At 47.7% G+C, this 20,062-nt stretch overlaps 1 protein-coding gene across 7 annotated transcripts in view; it reads right to left on the reverse strand.

Annotated features, from left to right (window-relative positions):
• ZFHX3 (zinc finger homeobox 3) overlaps positions 1 to 20,062 on the reverse strand; it is a 258,929-nt gene that overhangs the window by 236,449 nt on the left and 2,418 nt on the right. For 4 of the 7 annotated variants that reach the window (XR_014292026.1, XM_082605620.1, XM_082605623.1 and 1 more), the window contains exon 1: positions 11,678 to 11,993. The exons of 2 other annotated variants lie outside the window; for them this stretch is intronic. The gene's annotated coding sequence lies outside the window, so the exon portion shown is untranslated. Of the gene's footprint in view, positions 337 to 11,677; positions 11,994 to 20,062 lie in introns of those variants that run through there. One more of the 7 variants, XM_082605622.1, reaches the window with a different exon arrangement.

A 20,062-nucleotide genomic window follows, 5' to 3' on the forward strand; every position in this document is an offset into this window, starting at 1 on the left:
ACAAATGAAGGCTGTCCTGCCCTCTCCCACAGGGCTGGGACCACTTGCTGCCACTCTGCTGTTCTTTCTTTGGAATGGCCTTCAAAGCCAGGTGGATACTTCCTCCTCCCACCTGCGTGTCAAGAAACAGTTTAAAAAACACTTGCACAGCAGCATCACATTTTTTGCCTCCTAACAATCCCATAAGGATGTCAGCAGACTTGGGTGATTTTTACAGAAGAAACTGTGTAGATGCAGCCTGTACCCCTGAACTCCAGTAAATGGAAGCAGCTGGTCACAAGAGATGGTGGGTGACCCAGCTCCATCAATCGAATGCCTCAGAAAAGCCCGGGGCAGCATCCTGAAATGCCAGCCCTGCCCTGTCGATAGGCAGCCACTAGCCCCTCAGGCATACTGAGCCGGGGAAAGGGGGCTAGTCCGAAATGAGATATGCTGTAAGTATAAAATACATGTGGGATTTTTTTTAAGGATGCAAAGTGTCTCATTCATAGTTTTCTTTATATTGTTTACATGGTAAAATGATAACATTTCAGATATAGTGGGCTACAGAAAGTATAAATAAAATTAATGTCACCGGTTTCTTTTTAATATTTTTAATGTGTATACTAGAAAATTTTAAATTATATATGTAACTCCTGTATTGTATTTCTATTGGATGGTGCTATTCTAGAAACTCAGTCTGTCTTTCAACTTCAAACTCAGCCAGGAGTGAAATGATCTTGAATAGGACTGAGACAGAACTTTCTTGTCGATTTTGAACATCCCCCCCACCCCAAAGCTACAACGTACAGACTCCCAAGTGAGTCTAACTGTAATCGTGCTGAAAAATCTTAGTATCCAAATCACTTACACTTGCAATTTGGCGATGGGTTGGGGGAGGGGGAGGCAGAAGGTCAGATGTGCATCAGAAGCTGCACAAGGCCAGGGGAGTGACACACCCTCTTTCAAAATGTTATCAATTACGTTGGAGACCAATCATCTGATTTGAAAAATAATAAAAAGTTGTTTATTGTGGTTTAATCCAAGGCTTGCCTCCTCCTCCAGCTGGATTTCTCACTATGGAGAGCAGAGTTCTCTCTTTCAACTGCCCCTCCCATAAAATGTGCCCAGCAGGAGGCTGGTACCCAGCCGCACCCCACCCTCACGTGCGCACACTATAAAATGGGACGGGAAGGGAGCAAGGGGCAGAGGACACAGACATGGCCCCTCTCCTACGAGACAGCGCCCATCCCACCACGAGGGATCACAGGCCAGTCTCATTTCTCCATGTAAATGCACTTTTTAGCCACCTCCTCAAAGAAGAAAAGCTGCACAGATGCGGAAGGCCCATCCTGGGGCACACAATTACAGCCATTTGCATTCCTCCAGCAGCAGGATTAGCACAGGAATGTGCTTTGCAGCTTTGTGGGGGGAAAAGGAGTTTAGGAAGAAAGGAATGGGGGGGCGCTATTTCTCCCCAGTCTGTCCATCCAAAGCTCTGTGACACACTTCCATTTCTCTGAGAGTCAGAAAGTGGAAATAACTGCTGCTCAGGCTTTCTAAAGAGGGGGAAGGTTGAAACACCCAGGGAGGGGGAGTGGGGGGGGGACGGCGTGTATTAGAACTGCCCCTCCTGGAGCTTTGATCCCCTCGGTCGCTAGGAGAAACCAACTTTTCTCCTTGGGTTAATCAAAACCAAATTACTCAGGAATGTGGCAGGACAGGTCTGAGCTTCCAGGTCCCTTTGTCTTTGAGGATTTAAAATGAAAAAATAAAAATTTTAAAGCAGATGGCAGTGGCTTACGGGACTGGTAACATGAAAAGTCTGAAGGAACCTTAGACCGCATCACCCACCCTCAGGAAAAAAAAAAAACAAGTTATCCACAAACCTACTCCAATCTACCAATCAAGAGGTTATTTTTGTAAATAGGTCCAAAACTCAGAAGAACTTCCTATTTTATCCTTATCGCCCCTCAGGAAAGAACCCCCCCCAAAGAAACCTGTACCCAGTCAAAGTGCAAATAAGAAATAAGCAAGATTTTGCTGCAAATGCTGCAACCCGATGATACAATGCATCATGGGGAGCACAGTCCCCGTGAGCTTAAGATCATACATTTTCCAAGAACAAAGCTTGGGAGCAGTTTGCAAGGTCCTTCCTTGGGATACTGGGGTAGAAAGGGGAGCACCCAGTCGTGGGGACCTCATAAACTTTGGGATCTCTTTAAGTTCTAAGAAAGGGAGCGTTGGGGGAATGGCTCAGTGCAGGGATCCCATCGGTGTGGGAAGATACCCCTGGAGCACCTGCTGTGCAGAAACGGCCAGGAAATCGCCACCCAAAGCCGCCCTGTTCACTAGCAAAGCGTGCCGGGGTGTGCTGGCCGGCCCAGTGACGCCGGCCCAGTAACTCTAGAGGCAACAGGAAAAGGCTGACTGACCTCAGAGATGAAAGAAACCTGGGGCTCGGGGCTATATTAAGGACTCCACACCTCCTGCCCCGGTCACGTCTTTGGCAGGCTTGTGTCACCGTGCAAGGGGTGGGCCTGCACGCCAGGCTACTGGAAACTCTACAGTGCAACGCTCAGGGGACGTTATTATTAAATAGGGACAGCAAGGAGTGACACGTCCCAAAGCACCCAGGAGCAGAAATGTGAACGGCTCTCTGTGCATTAAAAAATGCCACTAAGCTTCACTGCAAAACCTGACCAGCCCCCACTGCCCTCCCCCCTCCAAAAAAAGATAAAATAAACAAACAGAGCTCCACCAGTTAAGCTACAGAGCCTGGACTCAAAAGATAAAATGAGGCCAAGACACAGGCCTGACTACCGGCTCGCCATACATTGTAACTGGCCTCCCACCTATGGTTATCTGGGAGGTTGCACTAAAAGTAACTTTTAAAATACGCCCCACCTTCTCTTCAGGCCCAGCCAAACACACACATACATCACCCGTCTTAGATCTCTGCCATTAGTGTTCCATTTAGACTTTCCGAAACAAGGTCATCCCAGTAGGCCCTTCCCCTGTTTCCGGTCACAGCTGCGGACTTTCACCCCCTTCTCCAACAAAAGGGACCTTGTACACAAAATTAACCCGAACCATTAGTTTGTGCGGTGTGAGAGAGTACACTGAGCCCTCGGAATTAGTTATCCTCCTCCCAGGCCCGGCCCAGGGTGCTCCCCCACGGAGGCCGGGGGAGCTTCCCTAGAGATTAGAGGCCTCCACTCCACACAGCTGCATCTGTGCAGCCAAGGCCCTACACTGCAGAGAATAAACACAAAGCCTTTTTTTTTTAAGGAAAGAAAAAAACTTTCTCCCAGACTCAGGAACTGTAGAAAATGGTTTGATCCCACAGCTGGAAAGAGCATGAATCATCCTAGATATTGCTGAGCTGTCCAATATGGTGGCAACCACCAGAATGATCCTAGATAGGGCTGAGCTGTCCAATATGGTAGCCACTGCCCATACACTGCTCCTGAGCTCTGGAAACGGGGTGAGTCCCAACTGCTGAGCTGAGAATGTTGTGGGGATATTGTAGGTTGTGCAAAAGAAGACATTTTAAACTTCATTCTGCCTGTATCTTTTTACTTTTTATTAACGTGATGCCTGGAAAGTGTACAATTACACATGGGTTCTATTTCTACGGGCTGGTCCTCCAGGGGATGAAAATGTTACAACCTCAAACACCAGCCCATGACCATGCCCTAAAAGAAAAGAGTCTTAATTTTTAGATGCTAAAAAGACCATAAAATTAAGCAAATGGCAACATCTGATATCAGCTATGTCAAATCACTATCTCAGAGGATGCCTGACAAGTATGTCTAACTTGGAGGTGGGAGGAATCTGCCCTCTTTTTATCCAAGAGAAGCAAATGCAATGTCTCAACCAGGGGGTGGGGGTGGGGGGCAATTCTGCCTCCCCAGGAGACAGTGGCAATTCCGGGAGACATTTTTGATTGGGAGTTGGGGGGCAGCAGGGGCACTGCTGGCATGTGACCTGAAGAAGTGAGGGACACCCCCCAACAAAAAATTATCAAACCCAAATGTCAACGGTGCCCACACACAACCGGGCAAGGACTAGATGAGGTCCACGAAACCATACCTATAAATACTCAGATTTCCAGGGGCGGGGGGCTGGAGGGGGCATCCCTTTGCAAAATGGCTTCTCTGCAGGGCTCAGGATTGGGAACAGGTCTCAGTGGTATTCAAGATGTGGAAAAATGAAAGTAATGATAATAATGTTAAAACTATATTCACTTTCTCACCAGACTGAGGACTGAGTTTCAAGGGCTGAAAGGTCTGGGCAGCTGTGTTTCAGGCTACTCGGTAGAAAATGGGGTTTAAAAGCTCCGTGCAAAGTGAGCCTGACCCCGCACTGCGTGCAGAGTGACGCCTCTCGCGGAGGCTCCGAACTGGGCAAGCCACTGGCATGCCCAGTTCCCCAGCCCGGACCACAGAGGTTCCTGTGCTGGGCAGCAGAGCAGTGAGGGAGCTGTGAGCGGGCCTGCAGGGACAGGAAGGGGACAGGGCAGCGGACGGAGGAGGCCAAGACAGGAAGGGCTCCGGGACGAATGTGAACAGCCCCTTTCGCGGAGCCAGGCTGGGAGGCTGTGCAGGAAGGCGGGGGGGGGGGGGGCAAATGATAATTAACTCAGCAAGTTGATAGTATTTGCATATAAATGCCTCCACAAATCACGACAAACAAGCCAGGACAAGTCAGGCCTATTAGCATATACAAGCCAGCCCGGGAAGGCCTCTCTAGGTGGGTCATTGAGTGGGCTGCTCACTTCGAAGGCCGCCTGCCAGCTTGGGGGGGGGGCAAAGGGGGGGCACGTGAGGGGAGGGCTGGGGAGGATGGGGACACTGTGTCAATTTCAGACCCTTTCACTCCTGATCGCAGTTGCAGGATGTCAAAAAGAGTTGGCTGTATTCCCAGCCCCTAAGGGAAGAACAGAAGAAACACTGAACCTTTTAGTTTCTTTCTTCCAGGGTGCTGGGAAACAAGGGAGCCAGGGCCGTCGGCGGGGACAAAAGAAACATAAAGGAAAGGACATGCGGATGGGAACTAACATTTGTGGAGAGGCTACCGAACATGCACCGGGAAGACTTGTTTTCTATTTCATTTCATTCCCACTCTTAGGTGTGAGGTGCCCATTTTGCCCATTTTACAGAGAAAGGAAGTAATAAGGCTCAGAGAGGTTGCATAGTGGGTCCACAGTCACACCGTCAGGCTGGAACAGAGCCAGCCCCTACGCCTACGACCCCAGCAGAGGGGTCCCAGACTAGAGCAGAGTGGAGAACAGAATTCCCAAAAAGCAGGCTCATTTGATTCATCTCCGCTTCTCCCAGGACAACAGAGTGTGGACACCAGCACCCCCATTTCAAGGGGTGACTCATAAGTAGCATTCTGATCCTGACCTGAACCCTACCCTGTTGTATCTTGTAATTATCTCATTTCTTTCACCAATGAGCAAGATCACACCTCCTCCAATTAGACACTTAGGAGCTTGCACCAGGATTTCCTTCATCAGACAATATCTCCAATGTCTGGACAAACACTAGATTCCCCAGCAAGCGAAAAATAAACTGACAGTCCTTTCCCAAAAGGTGTAAAAGTTCTCTGCTTTCCCCAAAGATACCTCTGCCTCTGGTTTCATACCTGTTGCAGGAAAAACCAGCTTCACCTCCCCTTTGAAAAAGTGGGGGAACCCCTAGAATTTTCACCCCTGCCATTCTTTACCTGCAACTACGTTTTAAGAGCAGTTTGAAAGCAGCTGCTTTTGCAGTGACATCAGCCTTCTAACACACACTGAATCCACGGGCCTCTTCTTTAAGCGTCCACAAGTTGACTTGACGCTTTAGCAACGACACAGATGTTGCACTGGGAAACGCGGCAATGTTACAGGGAAAGCAAAAACCACTCCCCCTACCAGCCAAATGCACATTAAGAACCAAGGCCCTGAGCCAAAGAGCATTTTAGGAAGAGGGCCTGAAATGGTGGAAGAGGCTTACATTGTTTCTTGAGCAGTTAAGAAAAACTGTTTAAAAGAAAAAAAAAAAAAAGACAGGAAAGTTGCTGAGGAGGAGAAAAAAGGCACACACGTGTTCTTTAGCATATTTTCACTGGACAAGCATGTCAGGAAGAGAAAAGCTGTCCAAAATAGGCCGCTCTGAAACCATAAGTGTGGAAAGCAAGTAAGCTGATGGCTATACATATGTACTTTTTATAGGCTTACAGGAGTTTAAACTCTTGAAAAGAGCTTTTTATATACTGAATCGAGACTTCATATCTGAACAGGGATATATATGACTTTGGGGGGGGTGCGGATGAGGCCTGAACTCAAGTATCTAATTAAGCCCCCCCCCCCACCGCCGTCTTCATTCAGCTCATCTGACTCTGGCCTCTCCACTAAGGAGACTCAAAGAAGACAGAGAGCTGGCTGTGAACTGGAATTTTCATATGGAAATGCGGAGCCTACAACAGAGATGTGCAAGGGCAACAGTTCTCATTCAAAATCTAGCTCAACCAATAGACTCCCAGAAGAGTTTTTCTCCAGTCACATTCCTGGATAAAATCAGGTACAACCAAGAACCCAGCAAAATTGCTTTTTTGCCCACCACCAAAGACCCACAAGCAGTTCAGCCCTTCTCTTTAGCTAACTCACCCCCACCACACACACACACACACACTCACTCACACACACACACAAAGAGTAGGAGGTCTGAGCAGTCACCAACTCCTGCCTCCAGAAGCACACGAGGGGGGGCAAGTTTCACTCTCAGATCAAAGGTCTGTGGCCGAAATCACTTTCAGGACAGTGCGTGAAATCGGCAGCAGATGAAAATTCCACCGTCTTTTCACAGCGTCCGATGGAGCCAGTTTTCCCAGTTCAGAGTCTGCCTACAGATGACAGAAGATACTCCACAAACTCCCAACTGTTGCCCCAAAAGACCCACTTAAAATTAAAGACAAGATAATCATGTAAGAAAGCCTTTAAGGCCATTATGTGATTAGCAGAATAGGAGAAGAGAGGGCTCGGGGTTTCCCCATCTTCACGAGGAGCAGCCTGCAAGGGGTTTGATGGCTTCAGTCCCAAACCTGCAGCAGCCAGAAGGGGCAGCCGGTGGGAAGGGAGCACATGTTTTGCATACCCCACTCCTCCCTTCCTTGGAAGCCTCAGACTGACTTCAGGGAGGGAAGAGGATGGAAAAATCTTGGAGGCGGCACATGTGTTAATACCAAAATTCAAAGAATAAGCAGCTGAATCACCTAAGACACTCCCCCACCCCCAGGAGGCCAGCTAAGGCCTCTCTGGAGGGGTACACATCAAAACCCCCCGTGCATCAATCCTCGTGTTGACAAGACTGCATGGTGACCCTCCTGTGGGAAGGGAGAAGGGCTCACCCAAAAGGCAGATTAAGCCCAGGCATTTTGCTAAGAGGCCCTGTCTGGGATTAAAACCAACAGCACAGAAGTCTTATTCTGAAATGAAGTCAAATTTGCCACTTAGCAAACTTTCTATGTCTCTTTCCCTATTTTTATTCGCACCCTTATCCTTGCAAAAGCAAGAAATTCCAGGAATTAAGGGTGAAAGAAGGGCAGAAACATCTAACGAGAAAAATCACCTTGAAAAGTGACAAGTAAGCCAAGCCACCTTCCTTAGGCAAAGAATTCTCTAGAAAGACACCCATCACTGCTAGACCACTCACTGCCTTGTCCTCACCATCTTGTCCCCTGCCCCAAAGAATGAAAACCAGAAAAAAAGCATTCAAGTTGTCTCACTGCTTCTGAAGCTTTAGCACAATACTGCTGTCAATTCCCCAGCTCCTGTCCATATAAGAGTCATTTACTTTATTAGCTAAAAACAAAACAAAACAAAACAACCCTCTAACATCTGACTGTCAGTTCGCACATGTTCAAAGAGAACAATCTGGCAGCCAACTTTAAATCATATAGAAAAGAAATCTGACAGTTGTTGATTTTGTAGTTTTCCTCCTTAATCTGGATTTTGAGAGTGGCTTGCCAGTGAGCCAAGATCTTTGCCTGGGTCTCTCCCTTGGGGCAGTCTGACTCAATCTCAGCTTCTGTGTGTTTGGTCCTCAATTTGAGCAGTCTAAGGACTCAGGACACTGCTTTGGACAGAACAGGCACCTTTTAATATTTGATTGAGATTAGCTCCTGCACAGGAATTCCCTTATCTGGATTCTGTTAAAACTAAGTCTCCATTTCCCTGACCACGGTTTCGAACCCAGGCAGAGGATGGTAGTTCTGAGCTCTGCTGTGATTTCTAACAACCACCATTACAACCAAAATCTCATACCAGAACATTTCGATAGCCCTCTGAAGTTCACTGTAATGGAATCTGCCTTCACGTTGTATTTTTACAGTAACGCCCCTATCCTGGTTAATTACACCAGCCTTGGGAACCAGAGAAGGCCAACAGGCCCAAGCACTACAGAAATGGGCCAGGCTGAGAGCAAGCAACCATTTTAATAACAAATGCAAGTATAAACCACAGCACATACTGTACTTCTTGAGGTTACTAATGTTCAGCATCAGGTGCATTATCTTTGTAATACAGGGAAGTGTGAGATGGAGCCTGCAAGTTTCTTCAGGCCAGAATCACCACTGCCTCCCCCTGTACGAGGAGGAGACAAACCCTAAGCTACTCTAAAAAGTGGGTGTAGGGCTTCCCTGGTGGCGCAGTGGTTGAGAGTCCGCCTGCCGATGCAGGGGACGCGGGTTCGTGCCCCGGTCCGGGAAGATCCCACATGGTGCAGAGCGGCTGGGCCCATGAGCCATGGCCGCTGAGCCTGCGCATCCGGAGCCTGTGCTCCACAACGGAAGAGGCCACAACAGTGAGAGGCCCGCGTACCAAAAAAAAAAAAAAAAAAGTGGGTGTAAAGACAGTTCACTTTCTTTCCCTTAGAGCAAGTCCCTACCCTTTAATAAAATGTTGCTTAGTCACTTAAATATTTACTTCTTAACATGAGACTGTTGCAACCCTGCAATAAAAATTATTTCTTAGATAAAGATATGCTTTGGGCCCTGGAGTATGTCTAGCCTCTCACACTTAACACTTCAGAAGCAAAACAAAAAACAAACAAAAAAGCCCCAACGTGCAAAAGGAACAACAGCACACAGTGAAAATAAGGACGTGCTCTCTGGACACCACTTGTGACTAGAACTGAAGGAACCAAGCTAAATCATCACCAGTCCCAGATAAGACTTTACTAGTAGTCTGCAATCACAGATTTATTCTAATGAACTAACAACTTTTGGGTCACCCAAGGTGAGCCAGTACTGTACTGGGAGTGTCTACTAATCATCAGTTAAAGTCATAATGATGAAAACTGAAATCTTGCTTAGTTTAGCGCCTTGCCACTGGGCAGTCCAGTTGGCACAGAGCTGATACAGCAGTTAAATCCAACCCCAAAACAGCAAGAAGGCAGGCACGGCATTGTCCTGTTGGGAAGAGCCAAACAGAGGCCTGCTGAGAATACTGTTTTATTTGGGTTCTTTCCACTCTCCCTGAGTATTCATTTGTGCAAATAAAAGATGGAAGGGAAAAACCAAAATTAAAGTTTCAGGTGGCTGGGGAAGCAGCTCAGATTTTTTTTCTATTTTGGAAGAGTTAGCAAGTGTTTCTCAATAGTCCCCTGTCAATCAGAACTGTTCTCCAGAGAACTGGAAAATAGCAGCTCTATCCAATAGAAAATGCAGCCATTTCAAAAGAGAGTTGGCAAAGGGAGGTGACCCATGTCATCAAGACAGAAGGTCTCCAAGTCACTTAATTCCTTGTGATTCCAAAAGGACTGATTTTAAAGTGTAAAAGTGCCTGCTTCTGCATCTGCCCCATGTTGTTAAATAATACTTGTGTAATTAAATAAAAGAACAAAGTGTGACCCTAGCCCATTCTGAGAGGCACTTACACGCTCTCTGAAAACATGCTGGAAACTAAACGCAGACAATCTCCTTAGTCCTGTAATTTAAGGAAAGGGGAGAGGAAAAGTTTCTCTTGGCCTTCATAGCCACATGCCTCTGAAAGGGGGCCTTCGGGGTCTCCACAAAAGAGAATGAACACAAATACAGGTGTGCAAACATCCAGGTACGTACCTCTCTCCAATGACCCTATTCTTGAAACCCTTAGATTATTTAGAACCCCAGTCTCCTGACTTCCCTCACATTCCACCACCTCTGTTCCCTAATTGCTTTTTGGGTTGGGTAACAAAAAGGAATCAGAATCTCATGCCGCTAGTGGCTGTTCTGATAACAAGGAACAGGCCCGTCTTCCTGGCCTCGGCCTTTCTTGATCAGGTTACCCTGGAAGGTGTATGTTTTCCTCTCCAATGTAGTCTCTGCCCTCTCACTCAGGCTTCCCTCTCCAGCCCAGCCTACTGGAGCTCGTGATTTTTAGGGTTTCCCCTTGAAACCTATCCAGAAACCACAGCCATTAAAAGAACATGAAGGTTTGACACCTCCTGAATTTAGGAATGAGGGGACTCCAGGGGCCAACTCTACAAACACACCTGCTGCTCCACGGCAAAGAAACGAAGTTCCTCAGCTAGCATGAGCTCTAAATTATACTCTATTTATTTAGTGACCTTTCCCCAAGGATCTCAAAGCATGGGAATGAAATAAGATGACCTGTAACTTTCTCACTATCTACCTTCAAGGCTTAAGGTTGTTTTCCTTGCTTTGCCTTGATGCATTCCACCATGCAGGCCCCAGCCTGAGGGAGAGGCCTTCTCCCTGTGCCCAAGTGGGGCCATCTGTCCTCTCTGAGGTTATCTGTCAGTGGCTTTTAGAGTCCTCAAGGCCAGTTAAAGGACACAAATGTAGGGTGGGGAGAGAGGGGAGGACCCTCTTGGATTCACCTGCTAGCCAGTTTCATTTAAACCAGTTTATATACTGTGCACCACTGTGCCAGGCAATGCACTCTTGGACTACACCAGGCATGGGCTGTGATCTTTGCCCTCTAGGCATTTTCCCATCATTATAACACAGGTATATCCAAAGCAGAAAGGACCATTTTCCAGAAAGTTCTTTTCCCTCTAGCCTGCCATGATTACTTTTTTTTTCTGCTACTGACCTAACTTGGGCCTTCCTCTTCTTTTAACAGGACAAACGTCTCAGCTCTCCCTCTTGCCCACCCCCCTCCCCACGGAAATGAACGCTGCTCTGTTTTTCCAGAGTGCCAACAGACTCAAAGTTGAGGGTGGACAAGTCAATCTCCAAAGGTGTTTTCCAGCTCCCAAACTCTGATTCTCCCTTTAATTACTCCCCAATAACCCCGTTCTTCACATTGTTTCCAACTGGCCAGTGACTTCTCTCGCGATGAAAAGGGTGCATTTTTAGGCAGAGGAACTCAAACTTCTAAATGACACCAGCACCGCAAATATTCAGAAGGCAGGAACTAATCCAAAAGCAAAATAAGGAAGGCCGGAGGGGTGGGGTGGGGAGGAAAGATGGAAGGAAGGGAGGGAAGGAGGAAGGTCTGTCCTCTGTGCCCAGCAGAATTCAGAGGCTCTCGCCCCAGGTCGGTTCCAATTGGAGTCCTAGTAGTTCAGGTGCATCCAGCCTGCCCTTCCCCCACACGCCCCAAGAGAATGGGAAGTTCAGCCAACACTCGCAACACCTGCCCGCAGCTCGAGGCCGGCTGCGCGGACCCGGAGGGCGGGCGGGGGAGGGAAGCTGCACTCACCTGGCACACAAAGGCTCCGCACACCTCCGGAGGGAGGAGGCACTCGCGGGTCCGGGGGCCGAGGCAGGCGCGACAATGGGAAACTCCAGCGGCACCCGAGACCCGAACTTACCCACCCCAGGCGGCCTTTTCCCCACCTCCCGCTGCCCCCGGGGCTCCGAGGTGGCTCTGGCTGGGTGCGGGGGGACCCGGGGCAGGGAAGCGGGGCTCATGGTGGCGGCCCGGGCTGGCAGCCGCCCCTCCCCGGGAGGGAGGGTCCCCGGGCGCGCGGCGGAGATTCACCCACGGGGCGCGGCGCTCGCGTCCCGGTCGCCGGCCTGCCCGCTGCCGGCTCGACCGCCCGCCCGCCCGGAATCGCTTTATGTAAATGAAGCTCAACTCGCAGTTTGCAGCGCGCACCGCCCGGGGAAGGGGGGCGGGCGGGGCGGGGGGCCTTCGGGGATCCACATTACACAGCAACAAAGCGGAAGGTTAATTTGAAACTCACAGCCCCGCCGCTGCTCGGCTCCCCGGGCAAAGCCTGACATCTACAGTCGTGCCGGGCGCAGACCGGGTGCTCGGCGGCAGCCGTGCCCGCGGGAACACGGGGACACACACACGGGCGCGCGAGGCCCAAGCACTCGGCCGCGCTCCGGGCACGGGCCTCCGGGCAGGCCGAACCTCGCGCCCGGGGACCGGAGCCCCGGGCGGCTCGGCCTGCGCCGCGCGGAGAACCGGCCCGGCGGGAACAAAGCACGGTCCTCCCCAGGCGCTGACCCCTCACTCATCAAAAGTCAGGGGCCGGCCTAGAAAACGGCGAGAAGAAAGGGACATGCCCTCGGCCACAAGAAGGAGCCTGGGGCCTCCGAACAGAAGCCATCGGTCTCTGGGCCCCAGCCACGTCACAGCCAGGCCACTCTAGCATGGGGACATTAGCCAATGTGGACAGGAATTTATTTGAAACACACACCCATCCTATTAACTGCTTTACAAAGCACTTCTGTTTTTCAGCTGCAGGAACTTATAAAAACATCCCCTGCTCTCCACTGAGAGTTTAAGGATAGAGTTTTTCTTGGGAGAAAAAGGAAAAAAGAGACATAAAGAGAGGAAGAAAAGTCGCAGTCTGCAGTTAACCTTAGGGTCTTAAACAAGATGCCTTAAGAAGCCACAGATAAGGCACAGATCATGCCCTGCGTAGGAAGATTCTACCCCCCGGGTCAAATTTAATGCGGCTACCCCAGGTGGTCAAAGTAATGGCTGGACACTTTTGTATCTCCCCAGGTTCACCTTCTCCATTCTGATCTGAAAAGGCAGCGCCACAGAAATCTCACCGGAAGTCCCCTGTCCTCCCTGCCAGAATCCCACGCTCCGCCTGAATTTACTCCCGATTCTCAGCACAGAAAGGCACCTGCTTTTACCCTTTCTGAAAGCCACCCACCCAGGCTGGCCCCAGAGCCTTGAGAGTCCTTTCTGACTGCACAATAATGAACCGTGCAAGTGTTAGAAATATAATAAGCTCACGAGGCGAAGAGCTGTATGTATGGAATCGTATTAGCATTAAGCACACACTGATGCAGGAGAAAAGGATGATGAAAACTAGAAGGCATTTTGCACAATATAATTCGGGTTCAGATTAACATAACTATCTTACCTGTTGGGGAAGGACAACCCCTCTCTACATTTTAGTCCAAAAAAGAGACTCCAAAAAAAATTTTTTTTTCCAGCTAGGGCCCGGGGAGAAAAGACTGCCTCTAGGGAATCATGTCTGATTAGGGACAAAGGAGAGCACAAGCCAAATTCTGTCACACATGAGAGAGTGACGGGGGTGGGGGGGTGAAGATGGGAAAAGGAAAGCGGAGGATGATTTTGTAAACCAGAGTATGGCCACTGCAGAGCTGTTTCCAGACCGCCTGACTTCAGGCCCAAGAACAGGTGGTGTTTTCGAAACACACTATTATTTACGTTAGCCACATGAGTTGAGAACACCTTAAAGAAAACTAATGAATAATTTAATTGAAAAAGTGACTGAATAATACATGTAGATGATGATGCTAGCAATAATGCAAGTAACGTGGCGCACACAACTCAGAGATGTCTCTGGAAACGTCTTCAGGAGAATGAAGACTCTAGGCCCCCATTCTTGCCTGGAAGCAACCCACGGCCCAGCAGATAAATTAACGACAATACGAAAATGTTTATACTCCCAGAAAATCGAATTTTGCTGCTTTGTCTTAACTTTTATTAACAGGGGAAAACCTAATCTGGTGACATCATGAACCTGGTGGGCCAACAGATAAATATTTTCAATACAATGAAAGCTAGAAAGCCCAAAGAACCAGCTACAAAGCAACCTGGAAGCATGTGGAGGTTGTGGGCAGAAGGCCCTGAAGGGGTCTGTCCTGAAACTGCCTGTCCCAAGTGGCAGACACTTGCATCTGCCTGCTGCACCTCAAGAGTCCTGACAAGTAGAGCTGAGAGTGACCCTGAATCCCCTTCCTTTATCTTAATCCGACACCAGCTACAGACACAGTGAGGCCTGGTCAAGCTTGCCTTTGTTACAGATACAAATTTAACAGGTAATCCACGGTCCGGTAATCTATGGCCTCTGGATCATCAGGAATATAAAGGATCACACAAAAGCCAAAAGCGGGTGTGTTACCTCGACCAAAACTTATTTCCATCGCTAATCAAAACAATACCTTTTCAGAGGGAATTTGCAACTTTTGCACTTCCACGTGGAATCAACAGTTTCTCTGACATACATGTTACAAATTCTGTCCCCCAGCTCGGAAAGGCCCCAGCTCTTCCCAGGGCAGCTGCCTGACGTGACACGGCCTACCCAGCAGTGACAGCCCGGCGCTCTCCGTCCTGAAAACTGTTGACAGATAAACCCACTCTCAGAAAAGGCAATTCTTCCCTTCCAGCTCTCCATAACTAGTCTCGTCTCATCTGGAAAGCGTAACTGGCAACAGCCAAAAGGATAAATATTTAAAAATAAATCAGGCAATGCTAACCCTTCCCTCACTCCTCCCCTTAGCCACTCTCCAAGCCAGAGGCCAGCCCCCTAATGCTTACTTAGCTGGCTGGTAAATTACAAGGATCCCATCCGAGCCAAACTGGTTGTCTCCTTGTCTCCCTCCCTCCCTCCCTCCCTCTCTCTCACTCCACATATACACTCACTCGCCAATGCTGTTCCTTTCACTTCAGCAAAGGTAAATATGATCTCTGAGCTAAGAGACAGCGAATGTCAGCCTGCTGACTTCTAGCTAAACCTGGGCTCTATCTTCACGGCACAACTGGGTTGAGGCAGATTTGTGTATTCTTTCAGATCCTTCTATTTTTATTAAATTATACATACACGTTGATTTTAAAACTAGTGCTTAAATAACCCTGAGGCGTTAACAAAGAAAAAGCCAGAAGAGGGCACAAAACAAAACAAACGTCCCTGAAATAAGCAAGGATCCATTTGGAGCTGAACTGCACTGCATGCCCTGAATTCACCCCATCCTTTATAGGCAGTTATACTTAGGGGCCTGGTACCCACTGGGTGGCCAGGCCCTCCTGGGTATGATACAGAATGCAGGCTTTCCTCAGAACAGCCCACACTCACCTTCAGAACCGCTGGAGGCTGGTGTGCCAAGGCCTAACAGATGTTTTGATTCACATTTCTCTGTCACAAACCTCAAGGCCTCCATCTCTCGCAACAATGCTAATTCCATAGATTAATTTTTACCTCCAAAATCATAGGTGGAACTTTATGTGGTTCACTTCCCCACCCTCCTCAGCTCAGACCCTAAAGCTGTCAATGACACATCTAATAAAGACACAAATGAGGAACCATTTTTTTAAAACTGTGATAAAGAAGAGCTTTCCTCAGTTTTAAGTTACAAAGGCCAAGTTTTCAGAAAGCAAAAACAAAGACCTTACCTTAAAACAGCTTCAAGACATTAGGTAAACAGCTTGCGCTTTTTTTTTTTTTAACAAAAATATTATTTCTGAAAGGGCAAAGAGAATTTGCCATGCAAGACTTTTATACCCAGGGGGATTCTTACATTTGTGTTTCTAAACCTTGAAATTGAGAATTTTAATAAAAAGGCAGACAGATGCTTAAGGACAACATTGCAATCAGGGCCCATACATTACAGGAGAGAGGTGCTTTGTTCGGGGCCAGGAAAGAGAGGTGGACTCCTATTCAGTTCACAGGCCATCCCCACGGTCTGACACATCCCTCTGCCCTCAGCCTGATGCAAACCACTGCATTCTTGGAGGGGAAGCGGGTTGGAGGGAGAAGAAAGGAAAAAGGAAACGGGAGAGAAAAGAAAAGGGGGGAGGGGATATGGCCTCTCTATATAAATCGTAGTTTCAAAAAAAAAATTCTCAACACAGCATCAGTTCCACAGTGCGTACCAGTAGTCCCCACGCTGGTCCAGTGCTCTAAAACCAACACTGAAACGATACATCAATAGCACAATAACCAGAATCAGATCTTTTTTTTTTAAATGAAGAATTGTATTTGGATGTGCAATTCCTTCCCATCAAGCGACCACTTCTTGGGGCAGGATCCTAAGAGAGAAACAAAAGGTGACCCTTTTCACACTTCCCCTAAATGATTCCAGAATCCCATTGTCTTATCTTTTCCTTTTAGTGCATTTTTGTTCAAAATCTGTGCTAATCTCACTTAAGAGCCCCAAGCTGAAATTTCACATCTCCTCCAAGTCAGCCAGTGTTTTAAGAATCTGGATTTCTATTGAGGCTGTTCCAATTGCCAGTGAGGCCTATGGTAAAATGCGCTTGCTTCATGCTGTTCCGTTTGTCTCTCTGCAGACAAATAGAAACTGTGAAATTTAAAGAATGGATAAAAAAAAATCTAAAACAAAGAGGTTAAAAAAATAGGACAAATGTTTTTGCTTTTGTGTTTCCCTGGAGCAATTGTTTGGGGGAGTCTGCATTGACAATAACCATGAGAAGGCCATCTAAAGGCGATGCGCTCACAAGGGGACTCCTTGCCTGCTGCCTTTGGTCTGGGAGAAAAAGCACCTTAGCTCCGTTCTCCAGGAACAAAAGGCCAGGGCAACGGAAGGGGGGAGAGGTTACTGGGGCTTTCACATGGAGCCAAGTGTCAATGCAGGTTCATTTTTCACCCGTCTTAGTTGGAAAGCAGCTCAGTGAACTTCCTAATGACTGCTTTTCCCTCTCCCCCTATTATTTCTAAACCTAAAAGAACAAAACAATAATATTTTTTTTAACCTAAAACTCATCATCCTATTAGAGGAAAGCCTTGGGGGTCTACACACTCAGTTTTTCCTCCTTCCTCTCCCTACCCTTTTTTTTTTTTTTTTTGAGGAGGGGGTATTCCGATTGTGGATCACATGGAAATAAGAGACACTGGTCATTACGGTCATCTTTAGTAACACCAGAATAGCCTTTACGTCTATGAAAAGGCAGGGAACAGAAAAATAAATGCAAAAGGAGAAAAAAAAAAAACTGAACAGGGATAGAAGGTGCTGGGTTGCAGCGAGACTGTGGGGCAACGCCTGGAAATGTTTTCTTTTTTTCACAGCATGAAGTCCCTAAAGCCAGCTTCAGATTTGCAACTGAATCAAAGTCATCATTACGAGATTAGGTGTTGTTTTTTTTTGGGGGGGGTGCGTTGCATGGAGATGTGGGCAATAAGGATGTCCTAAAGACACAGACAAGGGGTGTGTGTGTGTGTGTGTGCACACGGGTGCGTGCACGGGCGGGGGGGGTGCTTCAAAGAAAGGAAGCTGAGGTGAATCACTGCATGCCATGAAAATACCAGGGCAAGTGGATGTCGGAGTGCTTAACCAGATTCGAAGCTAGAAACATCTTCCCCAGCGGGCGAACCCTAGGACGACGCAGTGACACGCAACCCTCAGCCTTTGAACCCAGACCTGGCAGCTTAGGAACGCATTCCCCCTTCCCCAGGCGGCCACAGACTCTGGCTGAAAAGCGAGGTGGGGGTAGGGATGAGAGGGCCCTGCGAAGAAGCACAATAAACAACTCAAATATGAACGGAAATGACATCAGCAAAGTGAAGGGCCTGTTTATTGCAGATCAAAACAAAACAAACTTCCAAACCTTTTGTGTATACAAGATAACTCTATAAAAAGCCCTCCTAAAATGTCACCAAGGTCGACACATCAGCATCCCAAGAAAACAGATGACAGTTACCAAGGCCCGGGGTCGGAGGGGTGGGGGTGGGGTGATGATGAAGGGAAGAAGATGGGAAGGGATTTAAAACCAGAAGGGGCCAAAAACCCAGCTGACTATTTCCCCCCTCTGCTGATCCTTAATATTTATTGGTGTTTATAATCTAAAAGCCATGCTCTGTGTTTCACTTAATACAAGGCCAGACAGTGCTGTCTAATGAGGCAGCGTTACAATCAGCTTGTAATACTGAATTTTTAATGCTGCCAAGGATTCTGTTACATAATAATATGAAAAACAGAAGCTGAAAGTGGGCTCTCACAGTGACAGGACACTGGAGGTTCCAGGCAGGCAAGCGCCACAAGCCTGCCTCCCCTCCACTCTGGCCGACCCACCTCATGATTTGCAATCCGCCCTCCATCCCTATACAGGAGATGGGTATGAAAACCAAGAGGATTTCTCAGGAAATCCAGTTTTTAAATTATTATTACTATACTCCCTGATCCAAAGTCATATTTCGTGAGTTTGAATTCCACCTTACCTGGGGTCAGAAGTCTGAAATAAAAATATTTTGTGGGGGAGGATGAAGAGAAAAGGAATATAGGAGGGGGGATGGTTTTTTTTAAGCAAACTGAACAATTTTTTAAAAAATCACAGAGGGAAAAAAAGAACGAAGATGCTTGGGGGTGGAGGAGGGATGAAGTCTGCCGACCATATTCACAGCTGCTGTACTCAGTTTACATTGGTGTAATTTAAAAGCATACATATAGCCGCCTTGCTCTTCTCTGTAATACCCCAAGACTGTAAATCTATAACCACTGCAATGATTTAGTGATTAAAAACATGATAACATATTGTGTAACTGCAAACCACAGAACCCCTGCCAACTCTCCTCTAAGATAAAGGAAAAAAATACAGAAAATGTGTTGCTTGCAGCGATCTTCCTAAACCCAAAGATTTTAATAAAAGAACCTATACAGTAGACAAATCGGAAAAGGGTGAGTGAATTCTATGTGAAGCCAGCAAAGGGAGGGGGGAAAACGGCAGCTTTATGTGGGATTCTTTTCCTTGTACTAACAAATTACGACCTAAACATGCCTTTTCTTTTCTCTCTCTCTTTTTTTAATAGTTTGTTGTTAACTGGAATAACTGGTCCTGTGTGCTGTCTTGCATATTCAGAGCTGCTTTGTAATCGGATCTGGAGACCCAACCTTATTTGCCTGAACTCAATAGGGGTTTTCTTCCTCCCCTCCTTCCTCTGTTTTGTTTTGGATTTGGTATGTGGGTTTTCTGTTCTTGCTGGAAGCAGACATCTACGCAGGCAGAGGCTCTGGTGCCTTTAAGCTACAGAGCAAACACCTGAGAGGGGGAGGCCCAATTTGTAACATGGCAGGAGGAGCCTAAAATATACACAAAAAAATAAAATCAAAGCAGCTGTAGGGGTTTTGGCCTCTGAGCAGCTGACCTGACCCCATTCTATATATTCTTTTATTGCCCCATTGCAGGATTCCTGCACCTTGGGTCAGATTCGAACTCAACGTGACCCTGAGGAGAAGGCAGTCACCGAGCCCCGGAAAACTGCTCCATATTTAATGGGGGGCGGGGGGGGAGGTGCTGTAAGTGCATATGCATTCAGACTCCCCCAGGGTAGACCCCCCCCCCCAAAGTACGTACCTGTACACAAGTACACACACACACACACACACACACACACACACACACGCATCCGTCAGAACTGCCAGGCCTTGGGGCCAGCTCCAGCCCAGAGGAGACTGAACTCTCCTTGCAGCCCCCCAAAATCTTCACGTCTACAACTCTACCCATAAACGCACACGTGCACAGACCAACCCTCCTCCAGAGACTTTGTATGTTTAAAAAGTCCACAGATCTGAATTGCCTCCTCTCTGGACCTGAGCAGGGCAGTTTATCCAGAGAAATCAATAGGAAAGAGCATTTGCAAATATTTATATAAGCCCTGTGCGTTTCAGCATTAAGTAATTAAAAACTAGAACTCGGGGAGGGGGAAGGGAGGAGACACACAGACAGAGGAAGGCTGCTGGCCTAGAGTGGGTTTTCCTGCCCACACCTCATCTCCCCGAACGGCAATCCTTTCAAAACTGACTCCGTACACACTTTTTACGAAATCCTGTTCATGCACCATTTGCTAGACTATTTCAAAATCATCTCCAAATATGGATTCACCTACCACCAAGCTTTCAAGCCTGACTATAAGTGTCT

Source organism: Mesoplodon mirus (assembly GCF_964341445.2).
Source record: "Mesoplodon mirus genome assembly, chromosome: 19".
In the NCBI taxonomy this organism is placed as follows: Eukaryota; Metazoa; Chordata; class Mammalia; order Artiodactyla; family Ziphiidae; genus Mesoplodon; species Mesoplodon mirus.